Here is a 22902-nt window from a genome sequence, read left to right as displayed (position 1 = left end):
CCTTAAATGAAAATATATTCAGTCAAGTATCTAATCATACCAGTAATGGCGCTAGGTGCCTAGGTATATATCAAATCATTCGAAAGGCTTGGAAAATATGTTCATAAAGTTGACTGAATAAGGATGCAATCCTATATATACTTTCCTGGGAATAATCCTCATTGAACTTAATAGAACTTACTTATGCATAGACTTGAATAGGGTTGCATTATAAATTAATTTAAACTGAAAATTAAAGATCTTAAAAACAGATCCGTTGAATCTGCCCTGGACCTGAATAGAATAGATCAGCTCCTGTAGCTGTAAATCTGAAGTCTGGTTCACACAAACAAGTGGCACAAGGTTTTTCTCTTCCTCACACCCTGCCTCTCCCTGTTCTGCCTGCCATTCTCTCCTTTTTACTACCTTAATTACTGTTTGCATAGTGCTTTGAAAATGCGAAGTGCTGTACAAATGCTAACATTTCTTTCTTTCTGGCTCTTCTCTTTGCATATGCCTCTTTGTATTCCCTTCTCTTTGTGAATGTGCAGGTCTAAATTATTTATAAGCTTATAGAGTAATTACGGAAATGATTTAATTACTCAGTTAACACAGTTCTTTGCATCACAGGCTCAACCTGGGTGGCAATCTGCTTGCTGCAGAGTGTCATTGCAAAAGGGATTAAGTGGAGGAAAAGGGGGGAATGTGGGGAAGGGAGAAAGGAACAACTGATAGCCCACCTCACCTGCGCTAACTTATCAGAAATGGCTTTTCTAATATGAAGGAGTGTCTTACAGTGATTATGTTGACGACACTGGAATGATTAATCAGATATTTGTTGCAGCTTAGGTTCCTATAGACAGCGGCCATTCTTTTGATTTCAGAGGTTGGAGAAGAGTGGCTGTTGTAGAATCACTCTCTATAAGATAGCCATTACTCACCAAAAAGGGTTTGAAGGTAAGGGGGAGAATCTATCTGCCGTTACATTGGCACCTTGATCTAGTTTCCCTTTTGTTTGACAGTAAAGCAGAGACGTAGCATGGGGGGGGGCAGCAGGGCTGTGGCCCCAGGTGCACAGGCAGCGCATTGGTCTAGTGGGCAGGTGGATGGAGGGCAGCAGGCAAGGAGCCTGTTGGAGGCGGACTCTGTTCAGGGCTGTCTTAAGCATATCCGGCACCGTGGTGCAAAGATCCCTCCGGCGCCCCAGTGGCAACTCCAAAACAAGGGAGGGGGTGGTGGAAAATGTCCTCTGCCTCCCCCACTGCCCCAATCCCTGGCGTGGTGGCGGCGATCAAGCAGGAAAACGTGCTGGCGGACATGTTCTCCGGTGTCGGAGAACCTGAGAAGGCAGCCTGGGAATGCTGCACACCACCTTTTGCCAGGAAGCAGGAGGAGGACAACAACGATCAGGAGCAGAGCTGTCTTTAGCAGAGGCAGAGGCTTGGGAGGGAAGCTGCATACCCACCAGCCAGCCATATGGTTGGTGGGGTTCAGCTGGCAGTCGTGCAGGGAAAGGGAGGCTGCCAGCAAAGTCGCATAGCTCCCCCACTAGCTAGGGCGCCCCTGAGACGCCGGCGCCCTGGTGCAACGAACCACTAACACCAATGGGAAAGACGGCTCTGGCTCTGTTCACCCTCCGTGCATGCCCTCCTGGTGCGCATTCCCACCCCAGCTGCCCAGTTCACCAAGAGGGTGCAACACTTGCCTGCCCTTGGCTCTGGCAACCCACACTACGCTGCTACAATAAAGGGCTTCTTTGGTGGGAAGGATTTGCCTTTTGGAGAGTGCATACTCCAGTAGCCTGGAAATGCATTCCTTTATCTGGATATTGCTGGCATCTGTCTGTCCTGAGATACAACGGAAGAGTGCACCATTGGGGGTGAAGTCAAACCATTGGAGTGTTACAGCACCACAGAGACCAATATGGGAGATGTTTTGTTGCAGCTAGGGCAGATGAAGGCATCCAGTTGTACTGCTGCAGATACACCATGGCATTTCTTCTCTCTGGATATAAGCAAGCATAATCTTAACATATCTTTGGCAGAATTGCTTGTTTAAATATCCTGCTTTTTTCACAAGAACCATGTATCGGAAACCACAATAATATCCAGGTCTCTGCCCACCAAATGGAAATATATAAATCAGCTCTCCTACTGTTTGTCTAGTTTTGTATTGTTGCCCAAAGATGTGACTGGAACTTAACATTATAACCTTTTTGCTAGCCTTTGCTGTTTCTCAGAATGATTATGACCAAATCAGAGTTGACACTCTACAGATGATGTAGTCCAAATTCCTGCCCCAAGACAGGATGTTTCTAAATATCCCTAAGTAGTGTCTATCCAAGGACAAAGATCTCACCACTTCACAAGATAGCTGGTTGCATTATTTTATCTAAATCTATTGCTCTGCTGTTTTCTGACATGGGACCAAGCCCCCTACTTCCTGTTGCTACCATGACAGTTTTCATTCCAAATGAACCAAATAATGGTCAGAGAAAGGTACTGCAGCTCATCTGTCCAGCTACACCAGGTGAACTGAGGAACCAGTAGATGCCTTATCTTATATAAACAACTAACTCAGATTTCATCCTCAGTCTAATTTGTCAAAGAGTAGCCATATGGACGTATGTGCCTTACCTTGCTCCTCCTATACTTCATTCATTCATTTAGAATTTTGCCATTTGTCCAACCTTGGTAACATGCCTGCCTCTGGCCTCTGGCCTGTGATCTGTGTTTGTTGTTCCAGATCTGACCTTACTACACACCCAATTCTGCCCTCTCATTTGTTCTGGATCCTGACTTCAGCCTGACTTGGATAAAATACTAGCCTCTCACCCTTCCAACTACTGCCTGCAGGCCTTATGCTATAGGATCCTGCCATGTTTAAAAACTGGTTTTTATATCATTGTTATTCTTATTAACGTTTCTATAACATTTTTGTAGGACTAATCATATTCAAAGTGGCATACAATAAAGGGACAAAAGCAACAGAATTAAAACACTACAAACATAGACACACAATGAATTATCCCACATTAAACATAAAAGCTGCAGTATCCATGTAAAACAACTGAAAATAGCAGAGTACTAAATATTCAAAATGGTGATTTTCATAGTCCATCTAAAAAGCTTCTCAGTTTCATTATGTCAGTACCTGCTCTTCTAAATGTTTGTTTTCCTGTTGTTTCTCTTCCAATTTTAAATTTTATTATTACTTCTTTGCTTAACACTTTTTGTTAGTATCAATAACCTGCACTATACAAGGTCTGTATAAAAATGCAGAAGTGGAGATAACAGTGATTATATTTATCTGGAGACCATAGTATGGAACGTGGTTTCTAACAGACCTTTGAGCCATCCTTTCCTTAGGTGAACTTAAGGAAATTGCAAGTTAGCATGATTTTACTGAAGAATTTTGTCTCTAAGCAATTTCATGAGAACATGTCATAGGTTATTTTGTCATTCTTTCCTGGACACAGGTTATTTTATAGGGTTTTTTCTGCTCTCAATACAGTAGTTTGTCAGTTTAAGCAGTTGGATCTCTGTGTGCATGTTGCTCTGTCTCAGCAACAAGGAGATGGCAAAGTGTTTATCTTACGGTAGGTGCTGTCCTAGTAACCTGTGTGTGTGAGAGAGAGAGCGAGAGCGAGAGAGAGAGAGAGAGGACTAATTGTTTTTCATGTACAGTATGTCCACATTTAATAATTCTTGATCAGTGAAGCTGTTATGAACCCATATTGTGTCCACTGGCTCCTATTCCCAAACTTGAAGAATGTCTACTTATTGCAATCTGCTCTAGAGCCCATTGCTATTCTACTGTTAAAGGAACCAAGTGCTGTACTGGTTAGTCAGTTTTGCCTATAAGGTTTCAGAGTTTGGGGCTTTGTCATTCTGTGTCTTCTGTATGGACCATGAGGTTTAAGGGAGGGGTGGGGAATCTGTATGGCTAATTGTCAGGGATGGTGGGAGTTGTAATCCAAGAACATCTGGAGCACCACAGGCTCCCCATACCTGGCTAAAGGAAAGAAATGACTCTAGGGATAGCACTGGCTTTTCATCTGCTATATTTGACTACTGCCTTCACAGCACTGTGTGAGGAAGGGTCTTTTTTTCTTACCTGTAGATTGCTGTTCTTTGAGATGTGCAGTGGATGTAGCTTTCCTGGAATAGTGTCTGAACCATAAATCTCAATTCTGAGATCTAGGTCAATTAGATAACTTCAAACCTCAAGGATGGCTTTCTATTGTTAATTCCTTTAACATTTTCTTTGTTCCTGGTTATTTCTAAAATAATGTACAATACATTTTTTACTGTTTGAGCAGTGTTGATGTTTGGGCTTAGTCTGGAAACTTTGGTATCTGCTCACCTTAGTATCTTAGCAACATGATGGTGCCTCAAAGATGCCACCACTCTTTCCCAGTGCTCCGTTGAAGAATGGAAATTTCTTTCTCTTTCCCTGCCAAGAGGAGACAGTAGTCTTACTTGTAGCTGGGTAAAGTACTAAACTGCAAACTAAAGAGGAAGAAATGATTATAGGGTAAGACAGAGGAAGGAAATTGAGATGGTGGTCTTGACCCTGGCTTACCACCCAAAATGATTTCTGTTTTGATGATTGATATTAATAAGGAAATGAACCACATTCTGTATTGAAGAGGAAAAGTGTAGGAAGCTTTGAGACAGAAGCCATACTTGTTTGTGTACCACTAAACACAACTTTGGATATATTGGCTAGTGAGCAACAACAGACTGAATTTCCCAACTATTTGTATCTTTGTGGGCAATCATGTTCTGTGGTATCTCTTCCAATCTGATGTATAGTAAATTGTAGTTCTGGCTAGCAGCTTCCAACTGCAGGGGAAAATCATCAAGAAATTAAGATTGCAACAAGCAGAATAGGTGTGAGGATCTGACACAATTTGGGAACAGTGCTAATGTATTGTAGCCATTTTCTATCTTCTCTCTGTCCCCCAAATTCGTATGACAACAGTATATTTGCCTGCGTCCATGTCTGTTTGCCCGGATGTATGTCTGCAATGCTCAGAGGGTGGGAAGAAGCTGTTGCAATGTGTCTTATGCTACCAAAATGCCAGAAGCAAGCTGGCGGCTCCCTCTGTGCAGCAGCTATAAAATATAGACACGCTCTTGAATAATACATTGGCATTTTATTAACTAGCAGTAGCATGAGCTTTAGTTAGTTATTCTCTCTTTTCTGTTCCTCTAGTTCATGCTAGCGGGAGAGATATATCTTAAATTATTGCTAATAACCAATGTTGAAGGGGCCATATGCAGCAAAGGGCAAGGCTGTGAAGATGTTGTTCAGCTGCATTTCTCAGGCAGCACCACTAATCACTGTCATCTTGGATATGTAGTTTCTGTAATTTGAAAAATACACTGAGTGCAGAAGGATGGTTTTTCTAAAATTAAAAGTAACTTCTGAAACAAATCAAACAAATCTACTCGAGATAGTTCAATGAATAGATCTCATCCTTCCGTCTGTAACTAAACATGTGCAGAATAGGATACTCTGTTGTTTTCCTAGAACATGTTGTTCCTTCAGTTCTTAACATGGCAAGCATTTTCATCATTTCAGGATAGCAACTATACGTAGAATTATCTTCAGTCTTTTCTTCAAACTTCCTTGTTTTATTTTGGTTCACAATAAAGACATGCATTGCAATGCTGATTCTTATATCCAGAGCTCTGTACTGTAATAATAATAATAATAATAATAATAATAATAATAATAATAATAGTAATAATAATAATAATATTCTTTGCCAGGACAATTTAAGATCTGAGACTTCTACAAATGATTCACATTAAATTTACAGAAATTTGCTTGCTTTAGTCTCTCCCTCTCTTTTCTTGTTGCTTCTTTTACTTCTTCCCAAGACTGGGATTCTCTTTCCATTGTTGCCTATCTAAAAATTCCTTAAAATATAACCTTTTAGCTTGTTATTTCTTCTCTAATACTCCCCCCTGGATTTATCATTATAAAATGAAAAAAATTAAAAGGTTTATCAGCTTGAAGTGCTTTATAAATTACCCATTTGTACATCCTTAGCTCCCTTTCTGTTCCCCTGCCCTCTTGTACCTTGCTCATTTTTGTCCGCAAGCCTCTGAGCAGGGATGTGAAGTACTCAGTTCTGTGAAGTGCTCAGTTTATTTTAAGCTTTATGCTGCTGCTGCTGCTGCTGCTGCTGCTACTACTACAGTATTCATATGTTGCAAAGAGCTATTTAGAATAGAGTAGCCTCAAGGACAAAATTGCTTCAAAATCTAAAACAACAACCACCTGTAATGCAATAGGTCTATCAACACCCATATCTTACCTTAAAATATTCTGAATGTCCACATACATCAACTTGTATTGGAACTCTCAAAAAGAGCAAACTGTTTTCTAATATCATGCTACATATTTTTAAAGCTGCTTTTTAATAACACAAATTTATTATAGAGATATACACTTCACATTTCAAAAATATACTCGCATCATAAAAGTTTCATTTTCTTAAAATTTTAGTTTTTGAGTAGAGCCTAATATATGTACTAGGGACGCGGGTGGCACTGTGGGTTAAACCACAGAGCCTAGGACTTGCCGATCAGAAGGTCGGAGGTTTGAATCCCCGCGACGGGGTGAGCTCCCGTTGCTCGGTCCCAGCTCCTGCCAACCTAGCAGTTCGAAAGCACATCAAAGTGCAAGTAGATAAATAGGTACTGCTCCGGTGGGAAGGTAAATGGTGTTTCTGTGCGCTGCTCTGGTTCACCAGAAGCAGCTTAGTCATGCTGGCCACATGACCCGGAAGCTGTACGCTGGCTCCCTCGCACCACAACCCCAGATGCGGTCACGACTGGACCTAATGGTCAGGGGTCCCTTTACCTTTACCTAATATATGTACTAACCGCCATGAATGTCTATTTTATATTCTTTTAAAGTAGTTGAATGTGTAAGTTTTCAGTGCATTGAGGGATAAAGAGTCCAGTGGCACTAGGAGCAGTTGGTGTGATGGCTAAGCTACCATCTTCACCCAGCATTGCTGCAGTTCACCTGGATGGGGAGGTCTGTGCAGGCACAAGGGCAGAGCCAATCTCCTCCTTCTGCTGGTGCTCCTGCACAGCTCCACCTGCCCTGTCCTGATAAGCTGCAGTGGATGCTGGTGTTGGGTAGGTGGTTCTGCCCCATCACACCAGCTAGTCCTGACTAAAGGAGCAAATCCAAAAGGAAATGAATCACATAGAAAAACTGAAGGTTATAATCCAGAAGAATCTAGAGAGTAGGTCAGTTCAGTAGTTGTACAATTATGGACATGCATATGCAAGGTCAGATGAGCATATGTTTGGATATGAAAAGTATGAACAAGAAATATTTTCATTTGTCATTTCACTGAAGAAATCACCTGTAAGTTAGCAGGGAAAGAACTATTTATAGTTCTTGATACCAGTAGTGATTTTTTGGGAAAAACAGATGAATGACAGAAGTTCTAGGTTCTGTACATTCAGTGCAACTTTTGACAGATATAAGGTTTATAAGATTACTGAGTTTTACTGGATGTAAATCCATGAAATTGTTTCCAGACAGTTAAAGAGTAGCTAACAAAAGTAGCTGAATGGAACTGAATCTGTGAACCATTTCCCCGCAAGATTAGGTGCTGTATTGTTGTGGCGGAAAGGCTCACCTATTGCACAGTCAAAAAAATAAATAATCTGTGCTCAAATAGGAAAATAAATATTGGTAAGCATGTTGGGCCATACATAATTCCATTTATTCATCTCTGTAAAATCAGTGATGGAGGAAACAAACCATAATCCACAGGAGCCAATTTTTTGAAAATGTTTGCATTATATACTCCAAGGAATCCAAGGATGGGTACAAACATTAAATAAATATCAAGTGCAGGCAGACAGGTAACAGTTGCTGGTGCTCTATCAAGGGCATAGGTGAGCAAATGAAACTGTTTGTAGCCTATGTGCCTGTGTGAGTCCAGGAAAGGTTTGGTCACTGAGGTAACCTGTGGCTGCATCATTGTTGTTGTTGGCACCCATCTATCACAGGAGACAGTAGAAGAGTGCACCTACAGCCATTGCCTTAGGTGCCTTGCCAGTACACTTGTCCAGCTCAGTGTTCATGGAACGGTTGTTGGTTATGGTGGAACTCAGGTAGACATTTGGGTTCGTCTACCACCTCAAGCAGGTGGACCAGTGCTGACACATAGAGTGCTGGAATAAGGTGTACCAGATACAATTTTTGTGTGTGTGTCTCTCTCACACACAAAATCAATGTGCACACATAGAGGGAGATGTAGTAGGAAGCAGATTGTTCTGCATGTAGGGAAGTAATAATGCAAGAAGAGGAGCAGGGAATGACAGCAGCCATTTTAGGATCAGTTGTAGTGTTTTACTGTGTTAAGTAAAGTTTTATTTGTTCCACACTTCAGTCTCCCCTGGCATCATTTAATAAAGCTTGCAGCAGCAAGTCTTGCAGTCGCAGCCCCAGGGAGGTTCAGAGTGAAAGTTGGTGAGGGGGATAGAGGAAGCATCATGGGGCAGAGAAAGTAAGAGTAATGTTTAGTGTCATTCATGGGCTAAAGCAAACAGAGTTTTTAAGGCAATATTTGAATAATTAATTAATGACCAGAGGGACGAATCTTGCTCTCAGAGCAATAAAATATGCATTGTGTGAGTTTTAGCGAACAGTCCTTCCTCCCCTCCTCTCTCCCTTTCCCTCGCTCCCACTTGGACCAGATGATTGATTTCAGCACCCACTCTGCTTGCTTCTAGCACTGACACAGTTGTCTGTTGTGTCACTGAAATAATTTCTGATGCTGGAGATCGGTGACATTCTGTTCACTGTTGGAGTACTATAAACAGCTCTAGCTACCTCATCTCAAAACAAATACAGTAGGAAACTGGAAAAAGGTTCAGAAAAAGAAACTGTAATAACCATGGGTATGTAAGACTTCCATACAGGGAGAGGATGCCTTAGAAGAAGAAGAAGAAGAGTTTGGATTTGATATCCCGCCTTTCACTCCCTTTAAGGAGTCTCAAAGCGGCTAACATTCTCCTTTCCCTTCCTCCCCCACAACAAACACTCTGTGAGGTGAGTGGGGCTGAGAGACTTCAGAGAAGTGTCACTGGCCCAAGGTCACCCAGCAGCTGCATGTGGAGGAGCGGAGACGTGAACCCGGTTCCCCAGATTACGAGACTACCACTCTTAACCACTACACCACACTGGCTCTCAGTGTAACAGAAAACAAGCAGGAAAGAGGAAATAAAATAAAAGCATTTCTGTGTGGTTTTGAATAACAATGACAGTAGAAGAGCTGCTTATTCTGGTTAATATAAGAACCAGAGAGATCCTACTGAAATTAATGCACATCAGATCTAAAACAAGAAAGGGGGTGTTTTGGTTCTGTGCACAGCTCACCAGTGGAACAATGATTGAGCTGATAGCCAGTAATATAATCAGATTTAAAATGGGCTAGAGATATTTGTGAAAATCAGGAATATTAGTAGGAGCCAGCTAAAATACTCACAGCTGACATCTGTATGGTTCTATGCAGACAGGATCCATCAGAATCTCAAAGTGAAAAATGAAGTATCCTATTAGTGTAGTTCTGAAGGACTAACTCACTGTTGGAGAAGACACATTGCATGTAGATGGTCCCAGTTTCAAGCCCAGACCTCTTTAGTTAAAAGAATTGCAGTACAGTGGTACCTCAGGTTATATACGCTTCAGGTTACATACGCTTCAGGTTACAGACTCTGCTAACCCAGAAATAGTACCTCGGGTTAAGAACTTTGCTTCAGGATGAGAACAGAAATTGTGCTCCGGCAGCGTGGCAGCAGCAGCAGGCCCCATTAGCTAAAGTGGTGCTTCAGGTTAAGAACAGTTTCAGGTTAAGAATGGACCTCCGGAACGAATTAAGTACTTAACTTGAGGTACCACTTTAGCTAATGGGGCCTCCCGCTGCTGCTGCGCGATTTCTGTTTTCATCCTGAAGCAAAGTTCTTAACCCGAGGTACTATTTCTGGGTTAGCGGAGCCTGTAACCTGAAGCGTCTGTAACCCAAGGTACCACTGTAGAATAGTTGGGAGATTCTGTTAGATTTTGGAAAGTCCTAGGCACAGTACTTGGCTAAAGAAACCTAATGTTTACTCAATGGCCCCATTTAGACATAACCCAAAACTATAGCTTGTTTCAAAATCAAACCAGAGGCTCTCGCATCCCCTTGTGCCTTTTGTCTTCTCCCACATGATAGTGGAGGATATTAGAATCTTCTGCTTCTAATTCACAGGAAAGCACCATCACTATTTCTTTCCAAATGCAAACTGTAGCTTGGTCAGAAATCAGGAGCCCACATCATGTTTCAATTATAGTTTTAGGGCAAATTATAATTTGGGCAAAATGGCAATCTATGGTTTACCTTAAGTATAAGCAGAAGCTTCTAATCCTTTCCCTCTCAACTGCTCTCTATCCTCCAAGCTATAGTGCTGGAGGATATTGCACTGCAAGTCCCATGAGACCCAGTCAGCATGTCCAATGGTGAAATATGATGGGAGTTGTAATCTAACAATCTTCTTCTTCTTTGGCGATCACTCGTAGCCGAGTAAGATTGTCTTCCATAAACACGGTTTTAACAATGAGTCTGTATACCTTAATCAACAACAATAATAAACAATATAAACAATAAACAATAAAATATAAACAATAAACAACAATAATAAACAATATCTGGAGGTCCACAGGTTCTCTATTTGTGGTTTGAAGAGTTATCTGAATGTGACCAGTATAAGACATTTCCTTTATGTTTTCTTGCCTATTTCATTGTTTGCATTTTGTACAGATCCTTTTTAGAGGCAAGTCTCTGACCGTTGTTTTCATTGAGATAGGTGGTATTTATATTTTTGAATCCAGTTCTATAACTTACACATCCACTGTATTATTTCTACTGATTCTTTACATGGTTATTGGCAATATTTTGCTGATCAGTGATGAATGTGAGGGAACTGTTTCTGATAACTTCATTAAATGTCGCTGGTTCTCAATATCTGTCCACTCTATGGTCTCCTTGAATTCACTTGCTGAGAATTGTGTTAGTAAGAGAAACTGGGTGTTTGCTTCTTCTAACACTTCATTCAGTCCTCTTTGATTTCAGCGTACTGCCCAGGGACTGACAAGCCAGAATAGCTTGCCCTTTGAGTGATAGAAAATGTGTGTAACATGGATTCCTGGACATAAACATTTCCCATGATAAAATGGACTAGAAAATCTGCAAGAAAGAAACCAGTTGGTACTATAATCTTTCACTGCATAATCCCATTTCCCCCCTCTTCTAGAAGTTCAACCATTTAACACCACAAATAGCCAGTTCTTTATGCTGTGGGGTGATTCAGAGTTGCCATGGCAATGAGGGCTGTCGTTCCAAATTAGGACATGTTCCTGCTGCTTTTTTTCTACATGAGCTTTCCTCTTGTCTTATCTCTCTCCTTTACTATTTTCTTTTTTAAAAAAATGATGCTATAGCTGAGAATGTTACCAATTTTTCCTCTCACCCCTTGAAAAGGACAATATTTTATGAGTCTGCATTAATTTCCATGAATCTTGTGCCAAAACAGGCAGCTGTGCCAAATTTCACACTATGTAATTTAAATTTACTTGTCCTGTATTGAACTTGTGGAAGTGATGAACCAGCCCCCTTGTGATCAGAGCACTGCAAGAACCAGGGGCTTATTTAGAAAAAAATGGAGAATTCAGAACTGCATCCTGGACTGTTTATTTTCTGTGAGACCAAAGGTATTCTTTTTCACATAGTATCTGGTAAATAGATCAGTGGACTAGGGGTAGTTGGCGATGCCCAAAAATGGGAATGCTAAATGTTCCATCCACCCTTCCCATCCCTCTGGTCCACACAACTAAAGTCTGTTCTGCTTGCTCTAGAGCAGCTCTGCCCATGGAAGACAGATATTGTTTTTTGCACAATAGCTGAGTAAAAAACAGAGGGGTGCTCCTGCCCTCCTGCCCTGTGTAAACACCCTCAGGCCTTGGGCTGGTCACTATTGGAAACAGATTGCCTGACAAGGAGATAAATGGAGAGAAATAACATGCCAAGACCACAAACTGAGTACACAGAACTTCACTGAACCACTCCTCTGATTCTGCATTTGCTGATGTACCCCATACATGGTACTGAAGGCTAACTAGTGAAGTTGAGAGAGGCCACAGAATAACAGAATAAAGAAGTAGGATCTGAGTACAAATAACCAAACTCCAATAATTTCCCCATTGGTTAACTTACTTGAAATTATTTTCCCACCTAGATTCCCACAAATCAATTCTCTTTCAATTAATTTACCACTAAAATATTCTTTCCCCATCTCACCCAAAGTAGGACCCCCCTTTCCTCACACTCAAGCCCGCCAGAGCGCTCATTCCCAATCCTCTATTCTCTAATCTCCATTTTTCAAAAAGGGTAGGACTTAGAAAACAATGACAAGTGAGTTGGTAGAGAAAACCTCTTGATAATAGTTACTTTTTAATATTTGCCATAAAACAAACTTGCATATCCCTTCTCAGCCTAGGCTGATGATGGTTCAAAAAAAGAAAAAGGAAAGGAAAAAAGCAAGCTTTATGGCAAAATTTTAAAATTAAGGACTTGCAACCCCTGGCCTCCAATGAGACTGTACTGTTGATGGGTGGGAAGGCTTGCCTTAACTTTTCCCTCCCCAGCTGCAGCCCCACCGACATTGCTCCTCCTCTATTATTGTTAGCCTTAGGGACAAAAACCAATTGTAGCATGCATGGGGTTATTTTTGCCCAGGATTGCAGCTGAGAAGAGAAAAGTTACCAATCTCTGTGCACTGCAGACTTGATGGAAACCAGACCTACTCCATGCCTAGTATTAAATAAGAAAACCCTTAAGATGTGGTTGCTAATAACATGTTTAGCATCACATGCCATTTGGTTGTTAAGGATGTAGATGTTGAGCTGCCAAATGGGTACTACTGTTTTGTCTATGAGTTGTTTCTGGCATGGTCTAGCATCTGGCTGTCATAGTCAAAACCCCATGGCTTGCACCCATTGCTGGTTCTCATGGACAATGCTTGTTCGGTTCTTGGCTTAAGCCCAGTGTCCGCTCTTCATCCTTCAAGTGGATTCATAAGCCTCAAATCAGATTTGAACTGGTTCTGATGCAGCACATTCATGTAAAAATAAGCATATGGGTGTATTATGTACAGAACTTGAGTATTCAGGTTGCAAAATTGGGGCAGGTGCAGTGGAATCGTTATATACTTAGGAGTTGATTTTTGTGTGAATGCCAAAACCTAAAGTGATGTTGGCCTTTCTTTTGTGAGAAGCTATGGCTGACATAATCTTTGTTCTGACATCATCAGTGCCTTTTGCTAATGTTTCCTTCCTGATGGCATGCCAGGGCTGCTCATGCAGCTGCAGTGGAATAATATCTTACACACTCCCACCTTCAGGGAGGGAAAAGCACATTGCTTAGAGCAGGGTTCACTCAGCAAGATGTGGAAGAGAGCAGCTGCATCACTGAAGAAACTTTAGCATTGGCCCTGAAGAATGTCAGGAAAACAAATGCGGCACAATTCCTTTCCTGACCCCCCCCTTGCACTGAAGCATGTGATGAAAAGGAAAGAAAGGGACTGAATGGGATGATAAAGACAAAATCCGAGACCTCTGACTGCAGGAGAAGTGGAAATTCTTCTTACGGGGTTTATCCAACCCAAGTGCTCCTACTGCTGCTTGCAGTGATGAGCTAATCTCCATAGATTTGGTGAGCCAGTTCCAAAAGTTTAGATGCTTAGTCAGACCTTTCTGATTTGAAGACAGGTTGGAAAACAGCCAGGAACAGACTTTTCTTACAAGATTTCCAGTGCTTCATCATTAAAGCTGTGCTTGAAGTACACTGAAAATAGCTTTTCCTTGCAATACGTTGCTACCTTGACTTTCTGTCCCAGCTGGCATGCAGGGACAACCACAATAATGAAGTGGCCTGGGATTCAGGAGTGACTTTCTGGTCGTTTCTCATTTTAGTTTAATCTCTTCCTGTCATTCCAGAGATGTTTTCATTCTGTCCTTGCTGTTTTGTGTTGTGGCCCTGTGCGTTCTCTGGAATTTGCAAGCTGGTAAACTACAGGGCTGAACATGAATGGAAGAAGTAGTAGCAAGTGGGAAATGTGAGCTTAAAAACACCTGTAAGTGAGAGACGGGAGGATAAGAGTTGGAGAGGAAAAGAAGCAAATAGAAAAACTGGTACAGCAGGGAAATTTGTGGATAGCACTGTTTCCAAGAAATTGCAGGGGATTATTTAGCATTTAAGTGCCAATCCTAAAATGGTTTGGGGACTTGAAAAAAAAACAACAACAACCTTGGCAACACAGATTAAGGGCTTATTGATAGAATCTGAAGAACAACAATATTTACATAGCACCTTCCTTAAGTGTTTGAAGTGCTTTATCTGCATTATCTTAGTAATCAATACAGTGGTATAATATATGCCAGCACTGTCATCATCCTCATATTATAGACGGAAGATTGGGCTGGAGAGATAGTGGCTTGCTACTATCACTGAGTGAATTTATGCCTGAGCTGAGATTTGAACAAGAGACCTCCTGAGACACTTCCAGACCTGTCAGTAGTTTTGGGTGGGATTCAATCCCATACCAGCTAATTTAGGTTGTGTAGTTAAAGTTGGTTTGACACTCTTGTGCAACATACCCATTTATTTTCCCCCACCCCAATTATTGTTTTTGTGATAAGGAAAGTGATGGGGAAATGCCCTGAAAAGTGTGGGGGCAAACAAATCAGAACGAATGTTCAATAAATAGGTCATATGGGAGAGACCCTGGTTCACAACTATGCTTTTTTAACTTTCCTGTTATGCAATCTCTTTTATCGGAGTCACAGTGCCTGCACGTGGCAATGTTACATGTGAATTAGGCAGTCACATTCCCCACCCCATCCCTGAGCAAACTGTGAACAGAACCTGACAGAAACTGATGAGCATGTTCATTAATCCATCTGAGGAATGTTGTAGTCCCCGTGTAACATTTCCAAATGGAGGCGCTCATCCAATTGCTTTTAAAAGTCATTCTGTGAGCACAGAACATTATGTTGGAAGTGGCTCAAAGTTAATCCCAAGCCATCTTTTTCATCAGGCTGATGATGATGTAACAGTTTCCTTCATGGGAATGTTTTATTAGGTGTTTTTTTGTGTGTGTGGAGGAGCACTTAAATTAGAACTGAAAATATACATGGCTTTTTTTTAAAAAAAAGATAAAATCTTGTCTTCTTGCCTTTCAAGTCTTTTGAATTATAAGTCTCTAGGCAGGCATTTCTCTTTTTATTCTGTTTGTACAATGCATCATCATTATTCCATTGTCTTCTACTCACGTATCTCTCCTAAATAATTTGCTGGGATTTGGAAATCTCATTTAGCATTTTCCATGTACATGCAGAGTCCACAGGAGGAAGCTAAAAGCACTCTGGTACTGTTGACTTGAGTGTGCCCACAGAACATGAGTGTCTGTGTCCTACGACGGTAAAGCTGCATTACAGACCCAGGCTACTATTCTACTGCTGTCTATTCTGACTGGTGGCAGCTGTCAGTGAGCTATTCCCCATGCCAGTGACATGAATGCATTTGATCAATGTTCACCTGGATTTCCTGCAGGAAATCTGCAGGATTTGGGAGCCATTTGTGACCTTGGAAACAGCTGCTGGATATGAGATTTAAATCCCGAACTTTCAGGAATGTACTCAAGTGTACTTGATTACAATCCCGACATCAGAGCAAAGTATGGATTGTTTTGTTCATACATGCCCATTTCCTTATCCCTCTATAATGTAATATATTTCCTCCTATATAGTACGATCCATTCCCTTCCACCAGTTTAATACAAACAAATGATGAAAGCCTTCTGGAAAACATACTAAAGATTAGGAATAGCATCATCCTGAGTCTTGCTCAGATGCCTGCAACTAGTTCACTTTGCTTGGAAGTAAGAACTGAGGGATGGATAAGCAAAAGCATTAAAAGCAATGTGTTTTTCTCCAGGAATGGACAAAATTCAAATAAACATTTTTAAAGGCGCATCTCTCAAGAAGACAGGAAAAGTAAATAAAATGATTCGAAGAGCAGATCCATTCAAACAGGTCAGCGTTCTTGTAATCCTTGCTGAATATTAAAATCCTGACTACATTGCTTTCCTGGACATTTCCATCAGCATTAGTAGACGGCCCTTTATAATGACCGTGCATCAGTTGATAGATGCTATAGGATCTTCGCAACGTATTAGTGTAATTTTGAGTCATGGCCAGAGAATCTTAGCAGTCTGGAGGAAAGACAGTCAATAGTTGAAGGACGTACAATTCTAGTTAAAAGGACGTAGAAAGCTGCTTTATACTGAATCAGATTATTGTTCCATCTAGCTCATTACTGTCTATGCTAGCAGTGGCTCCCTAAGATTTCAGACTAGAGTCTCCCCAAGCCCTACCTGGAGATGCAGGGAACTAAACATGCAACTTTTGGCACCCAAACTACGTGCTCTATTGCTGAACCATAGCCCTCTCACTTCCCCCCACATTTTAAACAAATCACAGAAGAGACTCTGTAAACAGGTAGATCAACTACAGTGTCTTATACAGCATTAAAGTTTCAATTTCTATTTGCTAGTCATTTTATATAAAGAAAAATAAAGGTTGTGTTTAGGGGATTTCAAGGTCCAAACTAGATGTAATGGGGCTACGTCTGTTCACAAATCTGCCCTCTTATTGTATGAAGTGGAGATGGGATGGGGACTGAATTTTTACACCATATGTGTGGGTGAATGCACGGAATTTTGGGAGGGAAATTAGACTCCATCCGCTACTATACATATAAATGGGCACATACGTGAATAAACAGTCCTGGATGCCCCAGTCATGTCGTTAGTTTCCAGCATCGTAAAATGCAAACTGTTGCTTGATTCGGATTAGATGCTGACTTCCTGCAGGTTCTGGAGTTTAACAGAGAGATGTCAATTTCAGGATCAAAACTCCACATGGGTGGGGAAAAAGATGAGTTTTTTTAGGGCAAAGAAAAGTGAAGTCCACATATTTCAAGGAGAAAAATGTAAAGAAGCAAATGAGAAATCAGTTAAGCTATTTGCATAAGCTTATTCTATTAGAAATTAAGGACAGAAGTTGGTTGGATGTGTTCATTGGTATGTATGAGTGGATTTAACTTGCATACCTACACAGGGAGTTGCCAGTCATTGTATTTCTAGTGCACATGCAGTGGTTATGTGTTATTAGCTTCAGCTCATGTTGATGCCTGGCATGAACATATCAAAGTTCCAGAGCTCGACTGCACAACCAATTTCAAAGTGGTAGGATGCAAACTCCTGTGAGAACAGTTTGGTCTGGTTCCCAGGAACTCTTCCAGTGCTTGTGGTTTAGTACTAAAGCACTGACCCAAATATGAGAACCTGCTGTCTGATTACACCCTGACAGTGCATTGATTAATATTAAGTGTTTTCTGTTGCCCCATGTTCTACTAAAGATGTGTTTTTTCCTTTGCTGCTTTCTGGCCAGACAGTCACTTATTCTGGGGACCATAAAGCTAACATTTTGGAGATTATGAAATTTACACTTAACTAATATTTATGAAATTATGTATGCATCAGTACTCCCATACTAGGCTTGTTAATTAAAATGCATGAAATGGCTCCTACAACTACAATACCAACACAAATATATTTACAGTAAGTCGGAAAATCAGTAATTAAGTTCCCATTAATCCCTTGAAATATTTGGTTATGAGTTTTGTGGGGGTGGGCTGTATGCCTGAGACCTATTCTGATTCCTGGATCAAGCACGGATTCAATTCTTGGAATAGCCAGGTTAGCTTCCTAGTGAGGTAATGGCCCTCTAAATATGGGCCTATAAGGTAACAAAGGAAGTGGCTCTGTGCCATATGGAAAATAGGTGGGTCCCCTTCAGTCAACTTGCTGGTAGCTAGAAAGACAAAGAGCAGAGTTGAGAGTTGGATGTGTGAGCTACAAACGAGAAGTAGAAGGCTGAAATCTGAGACAGAGCCATGCCTGATTTCTGCTGGAATCCAAGGCTGTGGCTATGGGAGAAGCAAGACCCTCTTGGGATGCTAATGCTGTGAGCCTCTCCATCTTAGGCTCAGGATTTTTATATGTGTAAATAAACCATATATCCTAAAGACACCATAGTCTCTGCTGTCCCTCATTCGGAGGAAACTGAATCCTGGGATAAGAACCAGGAACCCCTAGAATTTTGCAGTGCTCAGAGATTGGGGTGGAATGCAACACTGGTGTCAAAAGTGGGATTCATGTTTTCTAGAGGAGGACCTGTGAGCAAGGTGTGCCTGAGGCAAGTTGGAAAGAGGAAGAGCAACACACTTTGAGTGGCTTGTGTCAGGGACTGGCAGGACTCTGAAGAGTGTGGGGCAGAGGCAGGGACTGGGAGAGTGACCCAGGAGAGGGGATCAGTGATTTATAGGATTTGACGCCACCCACAAGGCAGGAGCCAGGAGGGGAAAGAGAGTCAGAGTAGTCCAAGGTGGAGGAAGGAGCCATGAGATAACAGACAAAACAGTAGATTAAGAGGACTTAGTTCTACATTCTGATAGTTAACTTCAGTTTTGGAAGACATCATTCCAAGAAAAAAAAAAAGGCATTTCAAAAGATCCCTTGCATAAGATTATTGGGTCTGTTCCTTAATAAATTGTTAGGTAAAATAAAAGGTTTCCTAAATGGAGAGACATTTATTCCTTTATTGTGGTTTGAAGACACCATTCTGTATCAATAGCCAGGAAGGAGCTAGTCCAGCCCTTTTTTGCCAGAGTATACCATACCCTTTAATCATTTGGAGGGGGTGGGCATGTGATGTGGAGGTGGGTGTTGGGGAAGAAATATGCTTTAGTTGCAAAGGGGCCTGAAGGCACAGATTCACAGTGAGACGTTTCCATGGCAGTGCTATAGAAACCAGGTTTTGCTGCTTGCTACTTCTCAGAATGGAATTTCAATGCTTTGCGTAGCTTTGGTACTGTTATGAGTTTGTGGGTGCCAGACCTCTATATTCCTGGGTCCAGCAAGTGTTAGAATTTAATCAAGGCTTGGGGTGTTTAAACTGGTTACTAGACACTTCTAATCCCTGGATTCAGCAAGTTTTAACAGCTAATTAAGCCAGGCTAGCCTCTCCATTATGAGAATAAAGGGCTTGTGCTAGACATCAAATTGGTGGGCCCTCCTCCCTCAACAGATAATGCAAGAGTTTAGAGTAGAGAGGAGGAGAGATGTGACCTAGAAGGAAAGCAGCAGGCTAGAGATAGAGTGAGGGAGAGCAACGTTAGAGAGCAGGATATTTGATACCCATTTGAATCCAAGGCTGTGAGTATGGGAGAAAAAAAGACCCTTTTGGGGTGTTAGTGCTGTGAACCCCTCCACTGAAGACTCAGGTTGTATATAGGTGTGTAAATAAGCCATATGCTATAAAGACACTGCAGTCTTCACTGTGCCTCATTCCTGAAAGGAAACATGAACCCTGGGTGAGCGCCTGGAACCCCAGGAATCACCACTCAGAGACTGGGGTGGCATGCAACCATACAAAAAAGAAGCAACTCTTTAGAATACAGACTTTTACATGTTGCCTCACGCTACCCTTCACTGTATTCATCACCTAAGTCACTACTCTACTTGTGCTAATACAATCTGTGACAAAACACTTTGTTGTTTTTTTAAAAGCCTGTCTTTTTTCTTATATGTGGCTTCTTTAAATAAATGTCATAGAATCATAGAATTGTAGAGTTGGAGGGAACCCCAAAAGTCATTTAGTCCACCTCCCTGCAGTGCAGGTATTTCAGCTAAAGCATCTATAACAGATGGCCATCCAACCTCTGCTTAAAAACCTCCAATGAAGAAGAGTCCACAACCTGCCGAAAGAGACCACTCCACTGTTGAACAGCTCTTACTGTCAGAAAGTTCTTCCTGGTGTTTAGTCGGAATCGCCTTTCTTATAACTTGAACCCATTGGTTTGAGTCCTACCCTCCAGAGCAGGAGATGGTCTTCCCTGTGACCATCAAGGTTTTCAGTTTGGTTGACAGATGGATCTATTCTTTGTTCTAGTTTGAATATACCATATTTTTCAGTAAGCCTAACTTCAACCTGAGTTATTACTGTTGCAAAAACTGTGCATAGGATGGTCACTTAATAGGGTCTATTGGTATTGCTGCATTGTCAATCAGGCACTGACATCAGGAGTGCTAGGCTGATCTTAGGAACTCAAGTAGAGTCTCATAGCACCAAATATTATTCTTTTGGTCACCAGCAAGACTAGAGAGGGATTAGGACAGAAATGGTAGCTAGGAGCATCACTCTTCTGGAATTCAATTTATGTAATTGCCATGACATTATCATTTTGCAGACTTGGCAGCCATATATTCCTCCTTTCTGAAATGTTGTTTAAATTAGAGTCAGACCCACACCTACCAGAAACAGTCAGAATATTCACTCAACTTTTATATCAATCATTTTCAGCTACCTATACCAAACAAATGCATTCTTTTGTGAACATTGTTGATGGAGAAAAGCAGGAGAGAATACAGTAATTTGAACACTTATGAAAAACAGTGATCATGTACTAAAACTGGCAGTAAAAACACATCTATGGCAGTAAACACATATATGCATATTCTAAAATTCTGCAAGTGAATCAAATCATTCACGGGGCTATTCATATAATATCCTTGTTTCCACAAATTCCCAGTAATCTGATTACTAAATAGGACAAAAATAGTATGGTTTTCTGAAAGTTTCAACATAATGTGTCAAACAAAAGGGAAATTGAGACCATAATGCAAAATAGTTCTTTTAGTGAAAAATGTACTGTAAATCAGATCATCAAAATTAGCATTCCCACTTCGAGACTGCTTTTAAAAAATTGTTGAATAGGATAATTTTAATTGAATGCATGGACTTAATTTCTTAACTTGTTTTGACATGTTTAAGAACATCAACTGATTTGCTTTTTAGCCTTAGAATCTGCTATTAAAATGAAGGATGGCAGACATATAAATAAAAACCTTCTTAAATTTATGCAATTGCCTAAAAAGTATTATATGTTACATTTAAGGCAGAATTGTTAGAAATCTCAGCTGTTTGGTATTATTAACTATCAGCCTCATACCTGGTGCTGCTCAGGAATTCTAAGAAACCAATAATAATAATAATAATAATAATAATAATAATAATAATAATACTAATAATAATGATGCCAGTGCTCATTTGAAAGGTTAAGTCTGCCATCTTGATTCAAAATGTCATCTAACTGTATCCAAGCATAGATAAGACCTTTGCCTTGATCTCAAAAACCATGCAGAATTTGGTTATCTTAAGAGGTGTCCAAGTGCACAGCAAACAGATAAACAACTCTTGAAAAAGTGTACCAGATACTAGCCCTTTGGTTAAGTGGATGAGGAGGAACCCACTGAAATTAAATTCAAAAGGTGAAGGTGATGTTGGAAGGGAATGACTATGGTGTGGAAAAGATAAGCCTGCTTATCATCAATGGGTTTACAGTTATCCTATTTGTGCCTAGGGGTTCTTCTGGACCCAGCCTGTTACTTGAAAGGAAAGGCTAGGCTTTGTGTGCAGGCCTTCTCCCTCCTTACAGCAAGTTTTAAAGGCCATTCACAGGCTAGAACTCCCATATCTGTCCCTATATAAGCTCACCTGCCAGGCACTGTTTACCATCTGCTGGGGACTAAGTTCACCCACAAGAGCTGGCCAGATTGGGGTCAGAAGGAATCCCTGTGGACATTGCCAGCAAGCCACACCTAACTTGGTGGCCCAACAAGCTGGTTGCCCTGGTAATGGAGCCAGTATCTTGGAAGGGCAGAACTGGACAGGAACGCAGGTGGGAGGAGATATTCTGTTGCTATAGGAACGGAGCTGCTGCATCCTTTGCTGCAAGCCCTGGCTGTCTCAAAGATGGGTAGCAGATACTTGCCAAGTCTTCTGGCAAGCATTTAATGGTGGAGGCAGGCTGAAAGTTGGGGAGTACAAAGAGAAGTCTAGCTGCTGGGAGATGGTAGAGTGATCAGGAGAGAGAAAGCAGGCTTGGGAGAGAGGATAATTAAAGGAGACTAAACCTCCTTCTCCTCTAAATCTGATTCCATACAAGGGGAGGTGGCAGAAGGGAGGTGCCATGCCCAACTTGCTACACTATCTTATCCATGCAACAGGTTAGTACAGGAAACTGCTAGAATCATGGCCTTTACAGTAGTGGCTCCAGACTCTGGAATGTCCTTCTGGAAAATCATTCCTGAAGAGGCTAGGAAATCCACCCCCTTTTTAGAGTTTCAGAAAGGCTGTAAGACCTTTCTTCTATGGCTGATCTATAGCTGCACTGGTGATGTTCTGTTAGTAGGGATAAACTGCAGTAAGTAGTGAAAGGGGAGGTAGTAGGAGGCCTCCCTTCCCCTCTGTGGTGGGAGCTGCAATTACCGCTGCAGCATTTGCAAGCAATGAGAATGAAGGGCTGTCTTTCTGCCACCTCTTTCCTTTATAACACCTGGCATGGGAGTGACTGATATTGCACTAGCTTTGGGGGAAATAACGTTTCCTAGGGACTTCTTGCTGCCCAGTGTGATACGTTGCAGCAAGGCAGAGACAGGAAACAGGGTGGTGGGGAGAAAGAATTCCTTCTCCCTTTCCCTGTTTTCCAGTTTAGGGAAGTTTTTAATGTTTGATATTTTATTTTGTTTTTAATCTGTTGGGAGCCACCTAGAGTGGCTGGGGAAACCCAGCTGGATGGGCGGGGTATGAATAATAAATGATGATGATGAAGAAGAAGAACAGAGAGAGATTAAAATTCAAGACATAGAATAATTTAAG

The 22902-nt window shown here is 41.3% G+C and overlaps 1 protein-coding gene and 1 long non-coding RNA gene across 16 annotated transcripts in view; one reads left to right on the top strand and one right to left on the bottom strand.

The window, feature by feature from the left end:
- The window catches only part of LOC310743531, a 53304-nt gene extending 31421 nt beyond the window's left edge, over positions 1-21883 (bottom strand). For 3 of the 4 annotated variants that reach the window (XR_014539066.1, XR_014539067.1, XR_014539068.1), the window contains exons 1-2: positions 21739-21883; positions 4345-4434 (exon numbers count right to left, since the gene is read on the bottom strand). This is a non-coding gene — a long non-coding RNA (uncharacterized lncRNA). Of the gene's footprint in view, positions 1-3636; positions 4262-4344; positions 4435-21738 lie in introns of those variants that run through there. The other variant, XR_014539069.1, reaches the window with a different exon arrangement.
- Positions 1-22902, top strand: part of GRIN2B (glutamate ionotropic receptor NMDA type subunit 2B) — a 291546-nt gene that overhangs the window by 109532 nt on the left and 159112 nt on the right. The gene's annotated exons all lie outside the window — the stretch shown is intronic.

The sequence above is a fragment of the Podarcis filfolensis genome (genome assembly GCF_964270895.1).
Source record: "Podarcis filfolensis genome assembly, chromosome: 10".
NCBI lineage: Eukaryota > Metazoa > Chordata > Lepidosauria > Squamata > Lacertidae > Podarcis > Podarcis filfolensis.
Note: the sequence above shows the minus strand (reverse complement) of the source record. Positions and strands in the feature narration are given on the sequence as shown.